General features: G+C 55.2%; 3 non-coding genes across 3 annotated transcripts in view; all 3 read right to left on the bottom strand.

Moving 5' to 3' along the window:
- The window catches only part of LOC126434827 (large subunit ribosomal RNA), a 4212-nt gene extending 2768 nt beyond the window's left edge, over positions 1-1444 (bottom strand). The window contains exon 1 of the ribosomal RNA XR_007579525.1: positions 1-1444. This exon is cut by the window's left edge and continues 2768 nt beyond it. This is a non-coding gene — a ribosomal RNA (large subunit ribosomal RNA).
- A 188-nt stretch (positions 1445-1632) lies between these two features.
- Positions 1633-1787, bottom strand: LOC126434866 (5.8S ribosomal RNA). Its single transcript, XR_007579536.1, has one exon. It is a non-coding gene; the product is annotated as a 5.8S ribosomal RNA (ribosomal RNA).
- Positions 1788-2138: 351 nt separating this feature from the next.
- On the bottom strand, positions 2139-4048 carry LOC126434759 (small subunit ribosomal RNA). Its single transcript, XR_007579466.1, has one exon. It is a non-coding gene; the product is annotated as a small subunit ribosomal RNA (ribosomal RNA).
- Between the last annotated feature and the right edge of the window lie 3452 nt (positions 4049-7500).

The raw sequence follows: 7500 nt of genomic DNA, 5'->3' as shown, positions 1-7500 counted from the left end.
CGATCCGAGTCGTTTGCTCGCGGCTTCAGCATATCAAGCAAGCCGGAGATCTCACCCATTTAAAGTTTGAGAATAGGTTGAGGTCGTTTCGGCCCCAAGGCCTCTAATCATTCGCTTTACCGGATGAGACTCGTACGAGCACCAGCTATCCTGAGGGAAACTTCGGAGGGAACCAGCTACTAGATGGTTCGATTAGTCTTTCGCCCCTATACCCAGCTCCGACGATCGATTTGCACGTCAGAATCGCTACGGACCTCCATCAGGGTTTCCCCTGACTTCGTCCTGGCCAGGCATAGTTCACCATCTTTCGGGTCCCAACGTGTACGCTCTAGGTGCGCCTCACCTCGCAATGAGGACGAGACGCCCCGGGAGTGCGGAGGCCGCCGCCCCGTGAAGGGCGGGGAAGCCCCATCCTCCCTCGGCCCGCGCAAGGCGAGACCTTCACTTTCATTACGCCTTTAGGTTTCGTACAGCCCAATGACTCGCGCACATGTTAGACTCCTTGGTCCGTGTTTCAAGACGGGTCGTGAAATTGTCCAAAGCTGAAGCGCCGCTGACGGGAGCGATTATTCCGCCCGAGAGCATCCCGAGCCAACAGCGGCGCGGGTCCGGGGCCGGGCCAGGTAGGTCCGTCATCCGGGAAGAACCGCGCGCGCTTGCCGGGAGCCCGAGCGCCCAAAGGGGCGAATCGACTCCTCCAGATATACCGCCGGGCAGCCAGCCAGGACACCGGGGCTCTGCCCAACAGACGCGAACCGAGGCCCGCGGAAGGACAGGCTGCGCACCCGGGCCGTAGGCCGGCACCCAGCGGGTCGCGACGTCCTACTAGGGGAGAAGTGCGGCCCACCGCACACCGGAACGGCCCCACCCCGCGGCGAGTGGAAAGGCAACCGGACACGACCCCGCCGCGGATTGCTCCGCGCGGGCGGCCGGCCCCATCTGCCGAGGGCGGAGGCCAGTGGCCGGATGGGCGTGAATCTCACCCGTTCGACCTTTCGGACTTCTCACGTTTACCCCAGAACGGTTTCACGTACTTTTGAACTCTCTCTTCAAAGTTCTTTTCAACTTTCCCTCACGGTACTTGTTCGCTATCGGTCTCGTGGTCATATTTAGTCTCAGATGGAGTTTACCACCCACTTGGAGCTGCACTCTCAAGCAACCCGACTCGAAGGAGAGGTCCCGCCGACGCTCGCACCGGCCGCTACGGGCCTGGCACCCTCTACGGGCCGTGGCCTCATTCAAGTTGGACTTGGGCTCGGCGCGAGGCGTCGGGGTAGTGGACCCTCCCAAACACCACATGCCACGACAGGCGGCAGCCTGCGGGGTTCGGTGCTGGACTCTTCCCTGTTCGCTCGCCGCTACTGGGGGAATCCTTGTTAGTTTCTTTTCCTCCGCTTAGTAATATGCTTAAATTCAGCGGGTAGTCTCGCCTGCTCTGAGGTCGTTGTACGAGGTGTCGCACGCCACACCGCCAGCCGGCTGTGCACGCTACCGAGTAAGTACCGGTATGCGAACCGCCAGGCGACGGGCGCGCATCGCACGTTTAAGGAGGCGCGGCCGGCCCCACAGGCGGCCGCGACGCTCCCAGGTCTGCGAAGCGGGGCAAACGCCGCGCGCTTCAGTATACGTAGCCGACCCTCAGCCAGACGTGGCCCGGGAACGGAATCCATGGACCGCAATGTGCGTTCGAAACGTCGATGTTCATGTGTCCTGCAGTTCACATGTCGACGCGCAATTTGCTGCGTTCTTCATCGACCCACGAGCCGAGTGATCCACCGTCCTGGGTGATCTTTTCTTAGTTTCCACCGTCTCTTTCAAGACAGTTGCATAGGCGGGACGTAGGCGTGTGGCGGCCCCTGTTCAAGCGTTCTGTGTCCAACGGCCTCACGGCCGATGGGCGTCGTACGGCTCCACACCGGAGCGGACAGGCAGTCGGGCGAAAGTCATTCAAAACCGGCGCCAGGCGCCAGGTGCCGCAGGCCAGCCGCTCCAGCGCTTCAGCGCTCGTACCACACAACATTGGCGTTAGTTTTGAGAAGCACGCGTGGTTCCGCACGCGGCGCACGGCTACTGCGAGCCGTACAGGTAGCGTGTTGCGCGACACGACACGCACATCGAAAGACATGCAGTCTAGTCGGTAATGATCCTTCCGCAGGTTCACCTACGGAAACCTTGTTACGACTTTTACTTCCTCTAAATGATCAAGTTTGGTCATCTTTCCGGTAGCATCGGCAACGACAGAGTCAATGCCGCGTACCAGTCCGAAGACCTCACTAAATCATTCAATCGGTAGTAGCGACGGGCGGTGTGTACAAAGGGCAGGGACGTAATCAACGCGAGCTTATGACTCGCGCTTACTGGGAATTCCTCGTTCATGGGGAACAATTGCAAGCCCCAATCCCTAGCACGAAGGAGGTTCAGCGGGTTACCCCGACCTTTCGGCCTAGGAAGACACGCTGATTCCTTCAGTGTAGCGCGCGTGCGGCCCAGAACATCTAAGGGCATCACAGACCTGTTATTGCTCAATCTCGTGCGGCTAGAAGCCGCCTGTCCCTCTAAGAAGAAAAGTAATCGCTGACAGCACGAAGGATGTCACGCGACTAGTTAGCAGGCTAGAGTCTCGTTCGTTATCGGAATTAACCAGACAAATCGCTCCACCAACTAAGAACGGCCATGCACCACCACCCACCGAATCAAGAAAGAGCTATCAATCTGTCAATCCTTCCGGTGTCCGGGCCTGGTGAGGTTTCCCGTGTTGAGTCAAATTAAGCCGCAGGCTCCACTCCTGGTGGTGCCCTTCCGTCAATTCCTTTAAGTTTCAGCTTTGCAACCATACTTCCCCCGGAACCCAAAAGCTTTGGTTTCCCGGAGGCTGCCCGCCGAGTCATCGGAGGAACTGCGGCGGATCGCTGGCTGGCATCGTTTATGGTTAGAACTAGGGCGGTATCTGATCGCCTTCGAACCTCTAACTTTCGTTCTTGATTAATGAAAACATACTTGGCAAATGCTTTCGCTTCTGTTCGTCTTGCGACGATCCAAGAATTTCACCTCTAACGTCGCAATACGAATGCCCCCGCCTGTCCCTATTAATCATTACCTCGGGTTCCGAAAACCAACAAAATAGAACCGAGGTCCTATTCCATTATTCCATGCACACAGTATTCAGGCGGGCTTGCCTGCTTTAAGCACTCTAATTTGTTCAAAGTAAACGTGCCGGCCCACCGAGACACTCACTCAAGAGCACCCTGGTAGGATTGCAACGGGGTCCGCCTCGGGACGCACGAGCACGCACGAGGCGCGTCGCACGCCTTCAGCTCGCCCCACCGGCAGGACGTCCCACGATACATGCCAGTTAAACACCGACGGGCGGTGAACCAACAGCGTGGGACACAAATCCAACTACGAGCTTTTTAACCGCAACAACTTTAATATACGCTATTGGAGCTGGAATTACCGCGGCTGCTGGCACCAGACTTGCCCTCCAATAGATACTCGTTAAAGGATTTAAAGTGTACTCATTCCGATTACGGGGCCTCGGATGAGTCCCGTATCGTTATTTTTCGTCACTACCTCCCCGTGCCGGGAGTGGGTAATTTGCGCGCCTGCTGCCTTCCTTGGATGTGGTAGCCGTTTCTCAGGCTCCCTCTCCGGAATCGAACCCTGATTCCCCGTTACCCGTTACAACCATGGTAGGCGCAGAACCTACCATCGACAGTTGATAAGGCAGACATTTGAAAGATGCGTCGCCGGTACGAGGACCGTGCGATCAGCCCAAAGTTATTCAGAGTCACCAAGGCAAACGGACCGGACGAGCCGACCGATTGGTTTTGATCTAATAAAAGCGTCCCTTCCATCTCTGGTCGGGACTCTGTTTGCATGTATTAGCTCTAGAATTACCACAGTTATCCAAGTAACGTGGGTACGATCTAAGGAACCATAACTGATTTAATGAGCCATTCGCGGTTTCACCTTAATGCGGCTTGTACTGAGACATGCATGGCTTAATCTTTGAGACAAGCATATGACTACTGGCAGGATCAACCAGGGAGCTGCGTCAACTAGAGCTGAGCAGCCGGCCGCCCGGGAGTGTGTCCCGGGGGCCCGCGCGAACACGCAAGCGTCCGCTCAATTATTCTGCAAACAGGAGGAGGCTGAGCTCCCCTGCACCATACACCTCGAAACCCTCTCAGGTCCCGGCGGCGCGCAGCGCCGTCCTAAGTACTTGGTCGGGTTCGAGAGAGGCGCAATCGCCCGGAGTTTGGCGAGTAGACGCTTTAGGTGCGACCACCCGTGCTCCCAACTGAGCTTGCCGCTGCCGACAGAGGCCCGGGAGCGTGCTGTCGTGGCATTGCCGGCGGGAGACAACACGCGCCACCTACGGTGACCGGCAGCTCCAACGCCAGCGCCACAGAAGGACAAAAGCCCCACTTGGGTGCCGAAGCGAACTCTCCCAGCACAGCGCACGCGCCAACACGTCCGCACAGCTGCGATACAAACCACCTGCGAGAACCGCAGAGGCGACCGAGCAGCAGACGGCGTCGCGGCGCCGAGCGCCAGGCGGCGGCGCATCCTCAGCGCACACAGTCCTCAATCGGACCAGCACACTGCAGATGTCCACCGCGCTTCGCACCGGGCCCGCGAGGACCTACTTTGGCCGCACGGCGCCGCGTGCAGGGTGCGCCGGCGCGCAGCTGCGCCGCCTGCCGCCTCCGTCGGCCGGCGCGCCTGCCACTGGCCGCCCCCACCAGCCGGCTGTAGCGCGTGCGCCCACGCACCGCGCGGCCAGCACGCCGGGAGGCCCCCCCTCACCGGCCGGGGACGGTCCCACCCAGCCACCACCGCGTATCGCTTCACACCCACACGTTCGTGGGCATGGTGGGTATCGCTGGAACAACCGGTTGGTAGCTCAACCGATCGTCGCCATCACTGATTCACCTCTAGCGAGAACAACCGCACCACAACGGTTTACCAGTTGTTCATTTGCGTAACGTCACCAGCAAACGTAGGCGTCCATCGCCATTTGCAAATTCAACGATTGTTGCATGCCTGTGTCAGGTGTCACGACACACTGTCTGCCCACATACACGCAACAACATGTGCACGCTTCGCGAACACGTGGAAGGTGGCCCCCGTACGTATGCGATGTCCATTGCGCGAACGACTGTCAACCGGCCTCTGTCGCATGTCGCAGATGTGGAACGCAGTGCACCATGCTATCACGGTGTGTGAGAAGAGACGACTACGTCTGACAACACGCGCCACTACATCAACAGACGGCTCATGCTGATCGCCATCCAGGGCATACCACACTGCAATCCAGCTCTTATAGGGAGACGACACGTAGCTGAGTGCACAACATTTGGACCGCATGGTTCGCCGTTGTTGGCGCAGTCGTTGTACGGTCACATGTACCACGATGTATCATTCAGTACATGAGGACCAATGTGCAGTACAGTGTGTGATTTGGACGTACAACATCAGCGGACAGTTGACACAGGCCGTACCACAGCGTAGGCTAAGTGCTTCGCCATGCGAATGCCAATGAACAACTGCAAATGCCAATGAACAACTGCAAAGGGCATTGAGCATGTACGTCCTGCTGCCATCCACATTACAGTGTATAGCTGCAAGGTGTTTAACATGAAGCGATACACTGGGGACCGGGCAGTGCGAGTAGCAAACTATATTGCGGGGGTTGCAGTTGGGCAACACTACACTAATTTAACGCGTCGTATGACAATTACAGAGCAGGTTAAGGCCCAACGTGTGTTGGGTTAAGGCCCAACGTGTGTTGGGTTAAGGCCCAACGTGTGTTGGGTTAAGGCCCAACGTGTGTTGGGTTAAGGCCCAACGTGTGTTGGGTTAAGGCCCAACGTGTGTTGGGTTAAGGCCCAACGTGTGTTGGGTTAAGGCCCAACGTGTGTTGGGTTAAGGCCCAACGTGTGTTGGGTTAAGGCCCAACGTGTGTTGGGTTAAGGCCCAACGTGTGTTGGGTTACAGCACAATGTGGGTTACGTTAAGGCGCAATATAGGTTACGTTAAGGCGCAATATAGGTTACGTTAAGGCGCAATATAGGTTACATTAAGGCGCAATATAGGTTACGTTAAGGCGCAATATAGGTTACGTTAAGGCGCAATATAGGTTACGTTAAGGCGCAATATAGGTTACGTTAAGGCGCAATATAGGTTACGTTAAGGCGCAATATAGGTTACGTTAAGGCGCAATATAGGTTACGTTAAGGCGCAATATAGGTTACGTTAAGGCGCAATATAGGTTACGTTAAGGCGCAATATAGGTTACGTTAAGGCGCAATATAGGTTACGTTAAGGCGCAATATAGGTTACGTTAAGGCGCAATATAGGTTACGTTAAGGCGCAATATAGGTTACGTTAAGGCGCAATATAGGTTACGTTAAGGCGCAATACAGGTTACGTTAAGGCGCAATACAGGTTACGTTAAGGCGCAATACAGGTTACGTTAAGGCGCAATACAGGTTACGTTAAGGCGCAATACAGGTTACGTTAAGGCGCAATACAGGTTACGTTAAGGCGCAATACAGGTTACGTTAAGGCGCAATACAGGTTACGTTAAGGCGCAATACAGGTTAGGTTAAGGCGCAATACAGGTTAGGTTAAGGCGCAATACAGGTTAGGTTAAGGCGCAATACAGGTTAGGTTAAGGCGCAATACAGGTTAGGTTAAGGCGCAATACAGGTTAGGTTAAGGCGCAATACAGGTTAGGTTAAGGCGCAATACAGGTTAGGTTAAGGCGCAATACAGGTTAGGTTAAGGCGCAATACAGGTTAGGTTAAGGCGCAATACAGGTTAGGTTAAGGCGCAATACAGGTTAGGTTAAGGCGCAATACAGGTTAGGTTAAGGCGCAATACAGGTTAGGTTAAGGTACGACGTAGGTTAGGTTAAGGTACGACGTAGGTTAGGTTAAGGTACGACGTAGGTTAGGTTAAGGTACGACGTAGGTTAGGTTAAGGTACGACGTAGGTTAGGTTAAGGTACGACGTAGGTTAGGTTAAGGTACGACGTAGGTTAGGTTAAGGTACGACGTAGGTTAGGTTAAGGTACGACGTAGGTTAGGTTAAGGTACGACGTAGGTTAGGTTAAGGTACGACGTAGGTTAGGTTAAGGTACGACGTAGGTTAGGTTAAGGTACGACGTAGGTTAGGTTAAGGTACGACGTAGGTTAGGTTAAGGTACGACGTAGGTTAGGTTAAGGTACGACGTAGGTTAGGTTAAGGTACGACGTAGGTTAGGTTAAGGTACGACGTAGGTTAGGTTAAGGTACGACGTAGGTTAGGTTAAGGTACGACGTAGGTTAGGTTAAGGTACGACGTAGGTTAGGTTAAGGTACGACGTAGGTTAGGTTAAGGTACGACGTAGGTTAGGTTAAGGTACGACGTAGGTTAGGTTACGGTACGACGTAGGTTAGGTTACGGTACGACGTAGGTTAGGTTACGGTACGACGTAGGTTAGGTTACGGTACG

This window comes from Schistocerca serialis, unplaced genomic scaffold, assembly GCF_023864345.2.
Source record: "Schistocerca serialis cubense isolate TAMUIC-IGC-003099 unplaced genomic scaffold, iqSchSeri2.2 HiC_scaffold_1195, whole genome shotgun sequence".
NCBI classification, from domain to species: domain Eukaryota; kingdom Metazoa; phylum Arthropoda; class Insecta; order Orthoptera; family Acrididae; genus Schistocerca; species Schistocerca serialis.
This window is presented reverse-complemented; position numbering and strand designations above follow the sequence as displayed.